Below are 19,594 nucleotides of genomic sequence, written 5' to 3' on the forward strand. Positions count from 1 at the left end.
ATCTTTTTCTACCGAATAGCGTCGTACAGCAGAACGGTGCCTAGATAACCAGACCTGACTGAAAATAAGTTCCTCCGACCACAGCGCTCACGAAACAGCGAACGCGTACAATGTCAGAGAGATGTAGAAATTTATTTTCACTACCTCAGTCATGTTCTCTGACATGAGTCTTGGCGCATGTATTACAGCGCAAACAAGGAAGCGGGCGCCAATATATCGTGAGTGCACTCGCGTGAGAATTACAGTCAGCGAGGGCGAATGCGAACCGTTGCTTCTCGCCCTTGGTGCTCGAGACACGCCGCCAGCGCATCTAAAAACTAACGAGAAGATTGCACCCACGCCCGCAATGCGTAGCCTGTTATCAAACCCACGCCGCGCACGCCGTTCGAGGCGGCCGTGGTTTAATTATCGTAAACGTGAAGCACAGTACACCAAACATAACAAGCGAGCAGGTAACAAAAGAGAAAAAGGTACGGTACTCACAGAACATATGCGAGAAGCAGCAGTGGGTTCCCAGCAGTCTCGCTTTACTTGTGCCAGCCAACGTTTTCTTCGGTTGGAGTCAGCCGGGAAACGAAACATCCGTGTGCCCTTCCTGCAGTGGTTCGAGCACTGCGGAACGCAACACCCGGGCATTGCTGCTGCGTAAGCTTCCTGGCGCACTTAGTGCAACAACCGACAACATATGACTGTCCCACTCAACGATGAACGGCGATGAAGACGCAACTGCTGCAGCAGCTAATGCGCGCCTATGCACGGCGGGGAACAAGATGGCGCAGCGTCTTCCCGTAACCATGACAACACACGCGCTGGCAACATGGGTCTTAGCGGGAGGCGGCATGTGCTGTGTCAAAGGAAGTCACCACCCTAAGCCGGGAGGGGGCGCGACATGTAGGCTCCCTATTTGGAATGCGCTTCGGGCGCCCCCAACGAATGGTGTCCATAGAGTATCTTTGAGAGGTGGCGGCGCTACACTTCACCCAGCTATGACTGGCTAGGTGTTAGAAATATTTTGAGTATTTGACACATGTATATTTTTTTATTGCCCATTTTTTTGAAATGCATTGCCATACTGGAATCTTTACTTGTAAATTAGCCTTATGTTTCAAAGTTGCCTTTTTATTCGTTGATTATGCACTGGGTTACCTCATATTAATGATTCAATAAATTAAATATTCTTAGGACTGAAGTGTTTGCAGTCCCTGGGAAAAGTATGTTTTTTACTTCAGCAAAGCGTTATCGCAAACGGAGAATCTCTTAGCAGTGAAGAAGAGCTGCACCATCAGCTTCGGGTCGACATCTGGTGGCTTTAGTAAAACGAGCTTTTGGGCAAGTTGGTTACTTAATAATAATAATTGGTTTTTTGGGGAAAGGAAATGGCGCAGTATCTGTCTCATATATCGTTGGACACCTGAACCGCGCCGTAAGGGAAGGGATAAAGGAGGGAGTGAAAGAAGAAAGGAAGAATAGGTGCCGTAGTGGAGGGCTCCGGAATAATTTCGACCACCTGGGGATCTTTAACGTGCACTGACATCGCACAGCACACGGGCGCCTTAGCGTTTTTCCTCCATAAAAACGCAGCCGCCGCGGTCGGGTTCGAACCCGGGAACTCCGGATCAGTAGTCGAGCGCCCTAACCACTGAGCCACCGCGGCGGGTATTTTTATTAATGAAAATTGGTTTTGGGGATAGGAAATGGAAATAAAGGAGGGTGTGAAAGAAGGAAGGAGGAGGTGCCTCAGTGAAGGGTTCCGGAATAACTTCGACCACCTGGGGATCTTTAACCTGCACTAACATTGCACAGCACACGGGCGCATTTAGCGTTTTGCCTCCATAAAAACGCAGCCGCTTCGAACCCGACCGCGGCGGCTGCGTTTTCATGGACGCAAAGCGCTAAAGGCGGGCGCATGTGTGCTGTGCGATGTCAGTGCACGTTAAAGATCCCCAGGTGGTCGAAATTACTCCGGATCCCTCCCATACGGCACCCGTTTCTTTCTTCTTTCACTCTCTCCTTAATCCCTTCCCTTACGGCGCGGTTCAGGTGTGCAACGATATATGTGGCAGATATTGCGCCATTTCCTTTCCCCCAAAAGCAATTATTACCATTTAAAGGAAATGGCGCAGTATCTGTCTCACGTATCAGCTGACGCGTGAACCGCGCCATAAGGGAAGAGATAAAGGAGGGATTGAAAGAAAAAGGAAGGAAGAGGTGCCGTTGTGGAGGGCTCCGGAATAATTTCGACCATCTGGGGATCTTTAATGTACAGAAGGGTAGAGATACTTGGGCTTGTTGGTTAATTTCAAGGGTAGAATTCATAGCGCAAAAAAAGACAGGGGCACAGAAAAACGACACCACAGAGCGCTATGTGTAGCGCTCTGTGGTGTCTTTCTGCGTCCCTGTCTTTTTTTTGCGCTATGAACGTACCGCGTGGGCGTACGTGTTAATCCGCGCTGGGGAATTTGTCCTTACTTATTCGAACGCGAGCTGATGCGTGCGTAAGGTACTTCTCAGATATTTGAAGCATTTGTGGCAGAAGCCCCGAGCATCAAGCTGTATGGCAGTCGGTGTCGACCGGCTCGGCTTTCGCCTCAAGAGCCGTGCGCAACAGCTGTGTGGCCACATATGTGCCAGCACAGATGTCTCGAGCAGTGTGTTCGTGAGGGCTTTTAATAAAGGACAGGTTTCAATCAATCAAGCATTTCTCAAAGAACACCCGTCTTTCCACTGCGCAGAAAGCAATGAAGACCTGGGTCTCGTAACGCGCTCACTCAATCACTCCTTGCCAAGCGCGTTCAACATATGCATGTATGCTCGCCTCTGACAGCGTACTCGGAGCTGGAATCTGCGGCCGCTTTCGTGAAAGGCCTCGAACGCCATCGCAATATCAGCTCAGCCGGGCGAACGAAATTAATGAATCAGGTATGTAGCGAGCATTTGTGCTTGCCAGGTCGTGAGAAGGTCGAACTGTCGACACGTATGCAAAACTTACAAATAACCAACGATAACTACCGGAAAACGCGTTATTGTAGGCGACACAGACGATATGCACCGTGGTCTATTCGAAACAAGCGCCTGCATCTAGCTAGTGATTCAACAAATTATGCATGAAGAACCGCGTTTCTAGTCCACATTAAAATGGCAGCGCGCGCTTCCCGCTACCATACCACCTCTGGGTCGTCTGTTAGTTACCCGAGCGCTGCCAGGCTGCCCAGCCAGAGAAAACCGAACGCGTTCTGGGCATCCATTGGAAGTGCGCGGAGTGTCCCGAGAAAATAGAGCACCTATCACCGCACTCTGGAAACCCGCGGTCATCCAGAGGTGGATGATCGAAAAATTGGTTTTTAGAATTGGTCTTGAGGGAAGGAAATGCCGCAGTAACTGTCTCGCATATCTCGGTGCACACCCGAACCGCGCCGTAAGGGAAGCGATAAAGGAGGAAGCGAAAAAAGAAATATAACCGAAGAGGGCACAAAGTGCAAGGAACAAGCCCATTTAGCGGCTTCGTGACGTCACTGCACGTGCATAAATGCCGAGAGTTTATGCAGCCGTAAGCGCTATGTCGTGCAGGGAACACAAAAGCAAGGAACTCCCTCACCTAGGCGCGCGTCTCACATACACTGTAAAAAAAAATGCTCCGCAGTACAGAAACCTGCTGGTAATGCGTTGCCGGAGGGTTTTCCGCAACATGAGGTACGGACTAAATTTCAGAAACAGAGACTCCGTATGACGACTGTCACATTCTTGGTAACGGAAAGTTACGCCATGCTATGCACGAGACCGAAATCGTTTTTTCACAACGAATGCTTATGTTTTGTTCTTATTGAAGTTCCCGCAATGTGTATGCATACGTCCTCCGTTCACTCGGAAGTCATTTCATCTAGAGCGGAAATTATCTGTATTGTAATTATGTACTTTCTGTAGTTCATGAACATGCGTCTTCTTATAGCTTCTGCCCGCAATGTTCACTGCAGATATAGCCGTCCAGGTGCCGAAGAAATAAGTATTATGTACAAGGCTTTCCTTTACGCATATTATGTAGTGCATACGTACAAAGAATGCAGCTTGGAATGAAAGAGTGGTAAGTGTTTGGGTGAGTACAAGTACATACGTTTTATTTTCATGGCAAACTACACACATTGTACATCTGCACATTGCTGTCGGATCCATCTGAAAAGCATAAAAAAAATCCTCATTTAGTGGTCACACAACGCCAAATATAAATTTCACAAATACATTTCAACCATCCGTTATTGAACAATCGGCTTTCGTAGAAGCTTTCAAAAGCCATTCACCGAGAACCAACCCGTTATAATTTATTGCCCAAAATTCATTTCTCATAACAGTAAACAGTAAAAACCACAGGTCCAGAAAGAAGCAGACAAAATGCGCTTTCCCGGGCGGCACTGTGCGCATGAAAGTCTTTACAGTTGCTTATCATTTTGTGCAAATAGAAAGTAGCTCAGGATGGGGGCCAGATGCAATTCAATGCAGGTGCCTTTCTGTACATAGTACTAAATGCACAACTTAGCGAGCAAGGAACATTTGTAACATCTGAAAAAGGTGGGAGACGCTTGCCGAATTTATCGTCCATCCAATTTGTTATAGGCAAGACAAGACGGAGCGAAAGTCCCGCACTCAGTTTATATCCAGTTCCCGGGCATGCCCGTTGCGGCAGATTATGACGCTTTTTATTATGACACAAACTTGGAATACGGCCCCAGGAAGCACACTTCCCCAAAACCGCATGTTTTCACTCATAGCTTCCATTATCTCAGCATGTGCAAGAAAATGTACTAATATCTGATGTCAGTGAAAATGCAGTCACACGTACCGGAAGCAGCTCACTAAGGCATTCCAATATCTCTGCAGTGTGCCTCACAAGGAACGGATGCTCAAGTTTCAAAAAAGGGCTCTTGGCAGAAATTTAACCAAAGGCCATTGCCATATCAACCTTTTCAAAATGATGACCCAGAAAGACGAAGTGTCCTCATGTGTCTGATGCAAAAGAAGGATGAAGGCATGAGTCTTTCTGCTTTTTGAACAGCTGTGATAAGTTTTTTACTGGTACTGCTTGGTGCAGCTTCAGTCTCCTTCTTGACATTTTGTGAAATAATTATATATCTGCGAAAGATCTCGCTAGCAAACATTTTGGCACTAATGGAGAAGCAAAAAGACCCATGTCCTAGGCCTTTTTTTGTGACACTAAAGGAAGGCTTGCCTTTTAGAGTCATTGATTACGAAGAGGTCCATGTGGCAACAAACTTTGAGAGAATTCCTTCAAGGGCTCTTTGTTCTCATGAGGTGCCCTGTAGATATATCACAACACCTCAGTGAGCTGTTACCAGCCCTGTGAGTTCACTGTCACTTGACATCAAGGGTATTTTATTTTATTTATTTATTGATACTGTCAGCCGTAAGGCCGTTACAGGGTGGATGCATACAATTGAATACGTACACACAGCCACAAGTACACAAAGCCACAAGTACAAAATTTATACAACTTAAAATCATCAATTATTTTGCCAGCAGATAAAGCCACAAGTACTTTTCCTCGCCACATGCAGCAATGATGTATATGTCAAGAGAAAGCATAAAAGATTTCTAAGTGCAATTCCAGATTGCTTGCGGAGGAAAGCACAAGAGTGGCCATGCTCAGCTGTTACCTTTGCTTCTTGCTCGAGTTCTACAGTACTACGTAATGACAGGTGTCTGCATCAACTCATATTTAACACCTGTCCTGTGCGACCTCCATCTTGCACTACATGACAGGCAACTTTATAACATCCTTCATGAAAAGAGTGTCATCAGGGTCGGTGTGTTCTGTCAGTTTCCTGGTCCTGTGGTTTGTGCTGTGTTTTCTACTCTTAAATTATTTACTGCCTTCATTCTCCACTCCATGAAGCCTGAATGTGCTACACTGGGCTGCTCCACGCGTCGTGGAGCAGCCCAGTGGCCATTTTTTTCATACGTCGGAGGCACTCAGCTCGAAAGCCATGCTTACTATATTCAGCAGACAAGGGTACATGTGAGACACATCATTAATAACTAATTCTCACAGTGGTATCTGGTGCAAGAATATCTAAATACTACTCAATTTTTGCTTAAGTTTTCAGATACACTCTTAGATTAAAAACATAATTTGGCTACATTAGCAGAAGCACAGCACCAAGGTACTCTCCAGTTACCTGAAGCACTGTACGCAAGTTCTCGTGCCATCATGAATACAGCACACTGTCCACGTCTTCATAATGCCATGTCACTCCAGCACTTCGGTAGCAAAATTTTCCTTTAAAAAAAAGTAGTTTTGTTTATGTTAGACTGGTCATATTTAATTTTACTATATACTATGTACTTCTCATTGTACTGCCCCAGACTAAAAAATACCAATGATGACGCTTTGAATTATGTCATATGTGATCACCAAATTATGTGATCACCATTATGTGATCGCCAATATGTTCTTAGAAGTTCTGATTGAAATAAATCTGACAAAATACTATTTCAGAAAATGTGGCACAAGGAAGAAGGACGCTAGCTAGATAACCTGGACGAATGTTTTCAGTTGCATGCAGCCACCGGCACCATTGCACACAAAATGTACAATAAAGTGGGTTTTACCTTTCCGAATAGAATTTAATGCTGCAAACATTTAAGTAAAAAAATTTCAACCTTCCATTCCGCATAGAGGAAAGAAAATTCCTCTCGTTTTTTCACAAGCCTCTGCAAGTACACAATTCAGTGAATATACTCTACAAGTATTTGAATCTATCAGCACGAGACAGGGACGAGAAAAGAAACAAAACAGGCACTGACTCACAACTGAAGTTTATTGAAGTGAACAGAGAGTATACAGAAAAGCCACATGCCACAAACTACACAATTACACATAAGCTACATCACAACATATGTAAAAGATTGCCCTTAACATTCCTCTCATCTAGACAGTCCAACCCGCTGCATGTTAACGCTATGGGCAGCACACTCACACATTCGTCGCCGAGTCATAAGATGTGTCTAGCCTCGATAATTTTCTGGTTAATCTGCTGTGAACGTAGTGCCAAAATGCGTGTTGCCGAAAGGAATGGCTAGCAGCCTTCACATCCCTTGTAATATGCAGATAAGTTACAACCCCTACCAATATCCAAATACCTCTCATGCTCCTGTAGTCTTACATTGATACACATTCCAGTTTCACCAACATAAACCCAACCACATGATAATGGTATGCAATGCATGCAATGGTTGCAAGGCACATATATGTTGCCACGTTTCACTCGACACATGTGCTTTTCCCTAACGAAATTCACAAAATTATTAACAATTTTACAGATTGTAGACAACTTATTAGGGGCCGAACACACCATTTTTACGTCATACCTTCTGGCCACAGTTTTCATATTTTGCAACAATCTATGTATGTACAGTAACACAGTCAGTCTTTTGGAATCTCACTGGCTGGCCCCAGCCTGATCATGCCAGTCCGTGCGAAGGGGTTTCAGCTTTTAACATGCTAAAGGGAAGAATGGCACAGCATCAAGTAACGAGGAAAGCAGGACAGCACACCCACGCACAAGTGCCAACCCTGGAGCAGATACAAAATTCAAGAGCGCGTGCTTGACATTCAGCGTTGACAGTCAAGAAAACGAGGAAACACGGATTTGAACGTTAAAGATTGAACGAGCCCGATCCTTGGCTGCCAACGCTGAATGTCAAGTACACGCTCTTAGATTCTGCATCCGCTCCAAGGATGGCACTTATGCGTGGGTGTGCTCTCCTGTTGTCCTCGTTACTTGATGCTGCGCCATTCTTATCTTTAGCATGTCAGACCAACTTGCCCAATCTTATATGCTCAGCTTTAACAATTTATCGCACGCTTCTGCAATAGCATGGTTGGGAAATCATGCTTTCATTAGCCTTAAAATCTTCTCTTGGAAACCAGTTGTCACGCTATAAAAGCATGGCTTCACCAATACCGAGCCTAGACTTGATGACGCAATGCTATCTTTCACTAGCTTAGAATCGTTCGACCAACAGTCAAGTAGCTGCTTAACACTCCTGGGTGAATATCGCTAGCACACATAGCGTGTGCAGAACATCAAGGTAAGGTTCAGAAACCGCAGCTCTTTTTGTTGGGACATCTTCTCCAAGGTAAACTTAAGACAGAGGCCTTGCTCCTTAAACAAGTTCACAATATGTACAGGTCCCACACTATCACAACCTTTGTAAAAGACCAGAAAATCATAGACGTAGCGAAAGATTTCCCCCAGCCCATGCAATTTCTTGGCAATAATTCCTTCCACCCTGCTTAAGAGAATATTGCTTAGCACAGGGGCAACCTTCGAATCGATACATTTAGCAGACTTTTGAACATATGCCGCACTGCCATACTCCACAAACATGCTCTTCACTTCAAATAAAAGGAGGCAAGTGCCAAAAAAGACTTATGTTACACACCCGTTCCTAAACACGAGCTCATCGTTGTGCTCCGATATACACATTCATAAGCTTTTCACAAGATCTTCATACGGGATAGAATAAAATAGTTCTACATCGACACTAATCACAAGACAATCCGCTGGATTGTCATTCTTAAGATACTCAACCACACTGCGAATTGAGTACAAGAAATGGATCTTCAAGATGCGAAGTAGACAGATGCTTTTGCAAATAACCAGAGATAATTTTGCATGAATCCTTTTCTGAAATTTATCTGAAGAGCATGTTATTGAATAGCATTTATTTGAAGAGCATGCTTGTAGAGTAGCGCAGTGCGGTATGTGTTCTAAAGTCTCGAATATGTAGTGGTTCATAGGTTGACCTTGTGCTAAGCAATATTTTCTTGAGTAGGGTGGATAGAATAATTGTCCAGAATGTGCATGGGCTGGGGGAAAAATCTTTTGCTATGTCGATGATTTTCTGGTCTTTTATAAAGGTTGTGATAGTTCGGGACCTGTACATCTTCTCAAGTTGTTTAAGGAGCAAGGCCTTTATCTCTGGTTTACCTTGGAGCAAATGTCCCAAGAAAAAGAGCTGTGGTTTTTGGACCTTACCTTGATGTTCAGCACACTTCATGTGTGCTGGCAAGTGTTAAGCTGCTACCTGGCTACATGTCGACCATTCCAAGCTAGTGAAAGATAGCATTGCACTTTCTAGCGCGGGCTCAGAATTGATGAAATTATGCTTTCACAGCCTGACGACTTGTTTCCAAGAGCAGATATTAAGGTTAACGAACGCAGGATTTCCAAACCTTGTTACTGCAAGAGCATATGATAAATTGTTAAAGAAGCTGAGACAGTTTTGCAGTGACCGGCACAATCAGGCTGGGGCCAGCCAGCGAGATGCCAAAAGACCAGTTGTGTTACCGTATGTACATAAATTGTCGCACAATTTGAAAAATGTGGCTAGAAGGTATGATGTAAAAGTGGCTTTCTCGGCCCCTAATACGTTGTCTAAAGCATGTAAAATTTTAAGAATAATTCTGTGAATGTGGCTCGAGAAAAGTACACGTGTAGAGTGAAATGTATATGTACCTTGTAAAATGAATGTGGTATCAAATATGATTATCTTGTAGTCTGCTTTACGTAGGTGCAACTACAAGGTGTATGAATGTAAGACTACAGGAACACAAGAGGGTAGGGGCTTGGCTAGGTGGTTGGGGTAACTCTGCTGTACACTGCACGGGATGTGAAGTCTGCTACCCTTTCCTTTTGGCAACACGCATTTTGGCAGTAAATTCAGAGAGATTAAATGGGAGATTATCGAGGCTAGACACATCTTATGACTCCGTGAAGAATGTGTGTTTTGTCTATCGTGTTAACACACAATGAGTTGGACTACCTCGACCAGGGAAATGTTGAGGGCGATTTTTGACTCATGTTGTCCTGTATGCTTATCTGTAACTACATGGTTTATGGTATTGCTTGGCTTTTTATATATTCCCTGTTCACGCCAATAAACTTTAGTCGCGAGTCAGCACCTGTCTTGTCTCCTTTCTCATCCCTGTCTTTCGCGCTGGTGGATTCACCGCAATGGCTCACCTCTGCAGAAATCCAAGGCATGACATTTTCCTCTTCACACTCGTGGTTCAGCGCATAATAAGGCAAAGGCGATTTTGAATTCCAAGGAAAGTTCATGGCTCCATTGAACACTGCCTCCTGCTTCCAAGACACAGAGCAGCAATCATTGTAGATTCTACCTGTGACACAAAGAGCAAAGTTTTAGTTTGAGTGGACTAAACTAGGAAAGCAGCACAATATATCTATAGCCAAATAACTGAACTGAAAGAAATAGAGGGTAGTGTAATAGTGAACACACTGATATATTGCAAGTGAGATATATGCATAATATATTGCAATATCCAACACTGCTACCATTGCCTTAGCCAACTACTTCATAAATAACAATAAATGCAGTATCACAAAAATACTGATAACGTACTATTAGTGTTAATAGTAGCAGTGCAGGTTCCATGAACAAAAAAGGGCCCAGTGCTGACTGTCGTTCCCACAGCAGCCTTGTGACCAATGGCCGGTGTAAAGGAAAGAGGAGGAATGAATGAAAAGAGAAAGAGCCAGGGGGAAGGAAAATAGGTATAGAAGGGCTTAGGATATCATAGGCAAATAAGGTTGTTTAGACAGTGAGCACAAAATAAACATTACCACACAAGTAAAGACATACAAGACCAAACATATATATCATTGTGCAGAGTGGCAAACTTGATGCCATTTAGCCCAAAATATGTTTTCAATAAAGTGATTATAATTATTAATAGAACTACTGACCGAGTGAAACCATAACAGGGATGAACAAGGAAGTTGTTAATATTCTGGCAGAAATTAAAAGAAGAAAATGGATCTGGCCAGGACATACAATGCAGAGAATGAATCACCAATGGTATCTTAGGGCAACAGAATGAATTTGATGGATTTTAATGGCACAAGGGCATCTGTGGCCAAAGAGTGCCTTAGCACAAGTTAATTTCGTCTACTCAAGGTGAAATCAGAGACCCATTTCCTAAGCATTTCATTCCAGATAAGCTGAGCACCACGCCAGGAAACAGCTTGTGCATTGTATCGCAACAAAATGAATTTCACCCTAAGGAAAATATAGCAGGAGATAGCTGATTATAAGCTCACTAGATAAGATTAGGTGATTTCTGATAGTGTGGCATGTAGCTGGTGCAAGACACAGATAATTAAACTGGAAAAGGCCATTGTCCTGAGGTGAATGTAAACTAAGCAATGAGGATAATGAAATTCGCTACACTAGAGCTGTTAAGAATCAGCTCAAGCTCCATGCTTCAAGATGATGCAAGTTTGCTCAGTGAAAAAAAATCATAAGTTCACCCAAGAATTGGTATCTTGGCAGTATCAGGCTGCAGGTGCAGATGAATTAATCCTGCCTCAGAGAAGAGCTACATAGAGCACAAAACTTTTTAGGCCAGTCCTACACTGACAGCTGTTAATAACTATTTTAAAACTGTTTTTCATTGCACAAACAATAATACCGAGTTTGTGTTGGTCATGTGATTATGTTACTGAGGCTCTCATAAAAATTCTAGCCAGAGCTAAAATACAAGCTGTCTCAACTAAGTTTTTATATCAACAATGAGAACATAAACACATGCAGATTATTCAAGTAGAAGTTTTATTCTTCATGACGTGCCCTACAAATTTTAAATTATACTGAAAAGTAATAGAGTGGAGTGCTTGTGCCAAAAATACTAAACTTCAACAACAAAGAGAACACAAGATAAGGGCAACAACATATTGCCCAAAATTTATATGTTTGACAGAACAAATATGAAAAGAAAACCTCTCCACAACTGGAACAAAACAGCGTGATACCGAGCACACATTAGAAAATTGTTTCATCCAAATCCCCAGTCTGGTGCTCCAGCACTCTTCAGCCAGCATGTCATGAAATGTACCATAGTTCTGGTAGCTGTAAAGAGTATACAGCTGATCTGGCATTTTGATATGTGAACAGTAACCCTCAATGACCACCAGGCTGAATACTTTCAAGAGGCTGTTCTAGTAACAAGACTGCAGTGAAACACTTAGCAAGTTATGCTGGCGTAATAATGCAAACTGTTAATCTGAGAGTTCGCTACCACGCAACTCTGTAGTAACTCCTAAAGTGTTGCAATCAAATGAAAAAAGGACTGCCTATTATATAAACAAAAGTCAAGAGGCTGCAATGCAAGGCCACGACAGAAGTGCTGCAATACAGCAATAGCGATACAATGTACACTTTAAGCAACACAATGAAACATGATCTTTTATCCTTAATTATCAGAATTTAAATATTTGTTTTCCTTGCTCTCTTGCAAAATTAAGTTTAGATTGTGAAAGCGCTCAAAAAGACAAGGATACAGAAAGAGATTTCCACACAGTGCGCTTACTTCCAGTGTCTTTTTGAGCACATCCACTATCTAAACATGGTAACCCAACTAGTCTAAACGCTGTCGTTATTCCAAAATTAAGCCTTTCACAAAGTGGGAGCCCCTTTCCCCATACAAGGTGCACCATAACTAATCCAACACTTTTTTCATGATATGTTTTCTCTGAGAATAAACATTGTTTGAAGATTTTGCAATAGTACTTGTCTTTTCAATTCTACGAATGTATCATGCAAGTGTTCAATAAAATGACCATCTGCCTATCTTGATCATTGCTCAAAATCAGGGTATAATGCACCATGAAGGGCAGGCTCTGCTTGATTTTTGTTTTCCTAACGAACCATGTACGTGCAACCCTTCTGCTGGCTTGTATGCAGCCGGTTTGTCTAGCTAGGCGAACTGTGGTTTTGCTATAAAGATGAAATGGTACTTTGGGAGTGAATGGTTTTCTAAAATGCATTTAACATACATACTGGGGCTTTAACAGCACCTGGTGTAAGCAACATCAGTGGGGGGACCGCAGGAGTGGCCTAGTGGTACGAGCATCTGCCTCGCAAGCAGGAGGTGCGGAGTTCGATCCCCAGTGCCACCAGGTAACCAGCGGTAATACAATGGGTCGTTTCAATGGCCAGTTTAAAACTTGAAATAACCATGCTGCAATATATACAAAAAATGATTTGTGTGCTCTCTCTTACATGACATAGTTAATCATATCATAGTGTTGGTAGTACACAAAATGCATGTGTGGAACATATACATGCACTGTTTTTGTTCACATCTTACCTGCTATGTGATGTTATGGCATGTTATGTGCTGGGAAAGCAACAGAGAGTGAGCAATGTTGTGTTGCAGCCTTTCTTCTGGTGGAATTTGAATCATGTGAGGTGCAGCTGAAAGAAATTGTTTCATACATAAGTATATTTCATGTAACACAACAAAAAGTGCACAGCCCCATCATGAGTTGTGGTTTAAACTAACAGCGAGCTTTTTACTACTCTATTTAACATATGATGCAAGTCAGTGATGCTGGAGGCACAAAACTAAATACTGTGAGGTAACAAGAGCTAATATGGACAATCATGCCTTTATGAGATATTGTCAATATATATTTTCCTGAATGAACTAAAGTTATCCTTTGAAGCATTCAGAGGAAGATAATTTTGCTAAATGCCTTTTGCCAGAATAGGCCTTTTATGAACCAGTTGCAAATGAAAAGAATAACTTTAAGACCATGCTATGCATGCTCTAACGCCAAAGTAGTTGCATATAAGCAGTATACTATGCCCCTAGTTTTATGGTGGGCCTGTACTGCACAATTTTCATGCAAGGTAGTGGAAAGTATGTGCCATGAAACAGACCTCTGCTTGCTGAAACTGGCAAATAAGTACTGGGTTTTTAAGGCAGGAAAGAAGTTACATAGTTCCTTCTGCAGGTTTTGAACTTCAGGTTAGTTATTTGAAAAATATCAATCCCTGAACTGCAATGATTGAAGTTTTTAGCAAATAACATTTCCATTGTAACAGTGGAAATGCTCTTTTATTTGAGGAACGACTTTTCAAAAGCCTGCGTTTCATGGTGGCTGTCAAGTAGCCCTGATAAAGAGAAACCAGTCACGACACACAACCAAGCCCCCGTAGCACATTTTCAACTATACCCTCATGATATAGCTTTAAAGTAAGTTTTAAGGAATACAAATACAAATCCCTTGATTTCCTTCATGATTTATCACTGGTGTATACATACAAAGATAACCGTACAAGATGTGGAGTGCATGGTACAGAGAGAGTAGGCAGATGGTTTCTTGACACTCAAAAAGTGAACAAGGGAAGGAAAAATCTCAGGGTGCTTGCCGTTTCGACAAGACAACTTGTTTTCGTCTGGGGTCAACATATACAGAGGAAACTTAGAATCAAGTACAAGGTTGTCCACTCTTAGTGCGAACACGCGAGCACATGGTTGTGCTCTTTGGGCCACTGTGTCTGACATTGCCACACATCGAAGTGTAACATGACATGAAGCACCACATCCAGGTGCATCTCCTCTTGCGCCATTTTGCAGCGATGAGTGGCTGCGCCACACACAGTGGACCTCTAAAGAGTGCGGCCATGCTCTCACATGTTTGCACTAAATGTGGCCAGCTCTGTACATTCCGGAATTGGCATAATTATTTGAAAAGGCCTTGCTCATGGTCAGAGGTTTCCCAACCCATAATTTCCCCCTCCTTTCCTGCTTTCTTTAATTTATCGTTATATTTTAACCTCACGCCCTGCACCTCCTGACATCCCTTCTCGGAACCTTGGCTGCCATACTCCTCCCCCTCCCCCTTCTTTTTGCCTTTTCTCCGAACCTGCCCTCATTTTCTCTTTTTCCTTCAAATTATTTTGCCCCCCCCCCCCCCCTGGTATTTTATTCTGCCATGCTGCTAATTCCTTTATCCTAGTTTTTCAGGAAAAGGCAGCCAGCCATACCAAGCCACCTGTTGCGGCTGGACATAAAGCCATTCAAGCCCACTATCCACACTCCATACCCCGAGATTCGTTTCTACTGAATTGGGCTTTTTTGTTTTCACAGTTTTGCAGGTCAACCGGTTATTCTTCTTTAGCAGCTATCATGCCTGGTCAAGGTTCACGCTCCCCATCGTAACGCCCTTCCCATATCGCACCCTCGTCCCACACAACAGGCCTTTCGCCTCGAAGTGAAAACCTTATTTAAACCCCCACCAATGATGAACACTTTGCCAGACAAAGACAAGTCCTCTTGTCGAAACGTCGGCAAGCACCCTGAGGCTTTTCCCTTCCTTATTCAGTTTGTGAGATACCAGGGACAGGTGTTCAAGCAGCCATACCACACTAATACCCCTGTCACATGGGCACCGCAAAGGCCTTTGAGAATCATATCCAAAGGCGTAAGGAGTGCAGCTACCCGGTACAAATGTTGCGCCTTTGTCGCTAAGGGCCTTGGAGGCGAAGGCGCTCAACCGAGACCTTCGAAGCCCGAAGACGCGGCATTCGAGAAGCTGTGATCGCAGTACCGTCCAAAGTCAAAAAGTAAAAGCAATAAAAAAAATAGATAAGCTAATAATGTTTGAAAACATTTTTTTCAAATACGAAAGGTGTGTCTGGCTTTGGCTTTTGTACGGGTGTTTATGTTTTATGTTCAAGTTTCAAGACAGTGAAAGTGTTGCGGCAACACCGAGCGCCCATGGTGGCCAAGGCAATACACGTACAAAACCTGCTCCTGCTGATGAGAGTAGCTGTTGCAGTACTTTTAAGGAAGCAATCAGAATAAAAAAATTGTCAAAGCTCAACGAATGAACAGAATACACCACTTTAATTTTAGAACACTCACTTCAGCCACCTCGAGTATAGCAGCGGGTGCTAAGCCTGAACGACTTTCACCTTTGGGCTGCACCGTGTAGCTGCATCGCTGCTCCTTTAAGCTTTCGCTCCTTTGGTGAAAAATGGTGCCTTTGCTGGAAAGGCCTTCGAGGAATGGCATGTGAGAGGGGTATAAAGCACATTTTTTACTGACACGAAACTCAGTGCCTTTAGTTCTGACAACATTCTGAATCATGCTTTGGTGGCTTAGCATATCAAAATACTGGACAGGACAAAATCAGCTAATTAGTGAGGGCTATTATTTGCTATAGGTAAAATTATAACATTCTCCTAAAATAATGAAAAGAAACCACCAGCACTGACATCAATGTACAATTTGGCTGTAACATACTGACATGACAATATAGTTACACGTAAATTCCCTTTTCGCACTTCAAAACTGCATGCATTATTTCTAGAAAGTGCGAGAACAGAAGCTCATACATAGTGCCAAAGAAAAGAGTGCATAATAGTACCACTTATGAGGTGTTTATCGGCAACTGCAATGAGCAAGGCTATGTTAATGGCAATCCAGAGTTATTATGTGTCTTACGAGCGCATGCACTTGGGAGGTGATAGCAGCTGTGGACGCAGCTGTCCATCGCAGTTTTGAGTCTGTCGAGATAACACATGGGGTAAGGTATTCCCTGTATTGCTGCCGAAGGCAAAACCGTCAGCGAGTGGAGTTGCCTTGCTATTCACTGTCAATATCTACTGCTCAAAGTAAAGGAAACTAGGGCATAAAACATACAGCATTTCATATTATGCTTTGGCCAAATGCAGTGAGAATGAAACAGACTAGAGACTTGTCTTATGACGTTTGCACTCTTTACTTTGCACCAGAGGAAAATAAATTTATGTACAGTTGACCTACTGCTTGCCACAGTCCTAGAAGAAATGAATCCAGGTCTCAGAAATTCTACCGAGAGAATACTGATGCTGCATGTGCATTTCTCTGAACTGTTCTGAAATATGCAGAAGTTACCAATTTTTTTACTACCTGATTACATACTGTAATCTTTGCAAGGAATATGAGGTTAACGGACTGGAAAAAAATGTCAGGAATGGTACCTTTGGTACTGGGCACTTGGACAAACAAATGACCCACTGGGCGTCCCCAGGAGCTCTGCTACCAGGCACCCCTAGCAAGAGTAGTCAATTTTCCAGATCCAAAGGAGCCATGCGAATGATTGCCGAAAAGTCAAGTTTAAGGACAGCAGATGCATGAACACAAAACAGTTTTCCAACTTTGTTTCAGTGTGACAAATGGTTTCAAATCTCTAGACTATATCTGGTAGTACACAAATTATGAGAACACCATCTCCCACTCAGAATCATCTCAAAACACATTCGACACGCAGTACCAACATGGACAGTTCGTGCTTAATTGAATCCAAAAGTTTACGCTGATCGACCAATATTACTCTAAATAGAGACAGAAAGCGCATGCACGTTGTACTGATGTTATCGTGAACATAACATGCGACGAAACGCAGGGTTACGATACAAACAAAAAAACGCTTTCAAAATTTGAAAACCAAAGGCTCACCTTCTCACAATTTCGCCAAACCGGAGACGTTGCCAAGTGGCTGCCGCCAAAGTCACTCGCAATGCACAGAAACAATAAAAATGCAGTGCCGCTGACTTTCCTTGAGCAATTCCAGTCGATTGAACTTCCAACTGTTCGCACCGACTACCTCTGCAAGCATGTCTAAAAGTTAGCGGCGCAGCCACGCCATCTGCAATTTACGGAGCTACACGGGAAATTCATAGCGCCATTCGCGTATTCACGCTCAAGCTCACGTCGCTGATGTCGCAAAGGCGCACAACGGCAAAAACATATAAGATGTATTTAATTTTACGGTAGCTTTTTTAGCTGACAACCTGAATCGTTTGATATATTGTTTTTTCTTTTCGTTGCATGAACGTTATTACCACCAGCGGCAGCGCAGCTTGGCCATGCCTAGCCATGGCGAAGTCGAAGCGCTAGCCGAGCCCGCAGTCGGAAACATGTGCGCAGTTAGCGCAGTGTGGAGTTGAATGAACAGGCGCTATGGAATGGGTTTTTGTTCTTCCGTGTTCGCTGCGTGCGTCCTGCGCGTTGTGTGTCTTTAGTATGTGTGTGTGTATGTGTGTGGCCGGAACGCTGCATTTGAGTGTACATACAACAGCTCGCTGTCCCGTGCGGCATCGGTGCGTAGTAAAACGATCATGCAGAATGTGCGTTACGATGCCAGTGGCCCTGCACGAAAGAGGAGACTTGAAGCCGACGGAACAGCTGCTCTCCCTCGTGGGACTGCAAGAATCTGGCGAGTAACAGTCGACGCGCGTTTCGGTGGATGATTCCGTTTACCACGCCAAAAAATTCAGCACTGGCCAACAGCAATGATGAACTGCTGCTGCATCATCACCTGTGTGATGTTTGTGACAAGCTTGTTGGATGTGAACGTGGCCATGAATGGTATTCGCCGAGCAGTGGCCCTCAGGGCGTGGCACCAGTGGATACCTGAAGACGATTACTGTTTGCCCGCGCCCTGGCGCCTCGCATTCAACCGAATGCTTTGGCGTTAATTATTTATATCTGAATTTCACACGTAGTTGGACTCGCAAATATTACAGCGTACAAACGTACCGTCGGAAGAGCACCCTTTTTCATTTTTTTAGGGAGGGGGTGGGGGAATTACCGTCTGCTCAAATTTAATGTCACTAATATTTTGAGCTTATTTTCTAAACAGGTGCCGTGGTGGCACTGTAAGCAATGCATTTACTGGGCAGAAGTTTATTTTATGTTGTGTTGGCACAAGGTTAATGATTGTCATTGTACTGCGGTGCCATGTTCAAACAAAACACAATTGTACACTCTCTTTGAAGAATGTCTAATGAGGTAATATATTACTGAGCAGCGAGTATGCACTGTGGTAAATGCGACGAACGTTACTGAATTACTTCACACTTGTCATGTTCTGTTGTCGTTAGTGATTACGTATGCCTTGGTGTCTGCTGCTTTCCAGTGTAGGGGTCGAGAGGCATGTCGAGCTCCACTTAGCAGCTTTTTTTCCTTCCACTCTCTACTGGCCAACGTGGTAAAATAAACTCAACATAATGCGTGATTGCTCAGACCTAGATTAGACTACCATTTCACTTATTTACTCTCAGGGCCAATTGGCTTCGAAGAGAGGAGAGCGACTAACATAAATACATGTGTAGGCAGATTAATTAAAATGATTATACACAGCAGACTTGAAGGCATTGGATGCAGTGGTGGACATGACGAAGGCAGAGAAGATGTGACAGCTGGAAATGTAGAAAAGTGGAGATCTGCGTGAGTTTGTACGCGACTTAAGGTGAACGCTAGCAAAAAATTAAGAAGGCGCAGAAGACTGAGGCCAGAGTTAAAACTGTAGTTTAACAGAGGAAAGCACTTCCCAGCAAGCCAAACTGTGCACATGCAAGCAGTTATGTGAACACAGAACATAGAAAATGAAACTCCTTTTTGGACAGAAGGAAAGCTAAGGCACATTGCTTATTGTGATGTTGCTTAAAAAGTTGGTGTCTAGTTGTTGCCCTTCATATCTGGTCCTTCCACACCCAGCAACTGAAATGCCATCAAAAAGGAGCATCTCCAATCACTCTAATTACATGGGAGGTACACATCGCCAGATGTCAGAGGCTTGGCATCTCATCTTGCAGACTAGCTAGTTTGGCAGATTTAAACTTTACCGCATGTAAGAGGCATGCGGTAGCCTTGAAGGGGAGTATTTCATAAGTGTTACAGCATATTGTACAGTGCTGGCATGCTTCATTATTTACATCACAG

At 43.5% G+C, this 19,594-nt stretch overlaps 2 long non-coding RNA genes across 2 annotated transcripts; one reads left to right on the forward strand and one right to left on the reverse strand.

The window, feature by feature from the left end:
• The first annotated feature begins 2,833 nt into the window (after positions 1-2,833).
• On the forward strand, positions 2,834-6,777 carry LOC144094189 (uncharacterized). The gene is made up of 3 exons (XR_013306473.1): positions 2,834-2,919; positions 3,972-4,090; positions 6,506-6,777. It is a non-coding gene; the product is annotated as an uncharacterized LOC144094189 (long non-coding RNA).
• Positions 6,778-12,899: 6,122 nt separating this feature from the next.
• On the reverse strand, positions 12,900-17,495 carry LOC144094194 (uncharacterized). The gene is made up of 4 exons (XR_013306474.1): positions 17,327-17,495; positions 16,849-16,919; positions 13,184-13,290; positions 12,900-13,054 (listed from the first exon to the last, which is right to left on the reverse strand). It is a non-coding gene; the product is annotated as an uncharacterized LOC144094194 (long non-coding RNA).
• Positions 17,496-19,594: the final 2,099 nt, after the last annotated feature.

This window comes from Amblyomma americanum, chromosome 1, assembly GCF_052857255.1.
Source record: "Amblyomma americanum isolate KBUSLIRL-KWMA chromosome 1, ASM5285725v1, whole genome shotgun sequence".
NCBI classification, from domain to species: domain Eukaryota; kingdom Metazoa; phylum Arthropoda; class Arachnida; order Ixodida; family Ixodidae; genus Amblyomma; species Amblyomma americanum.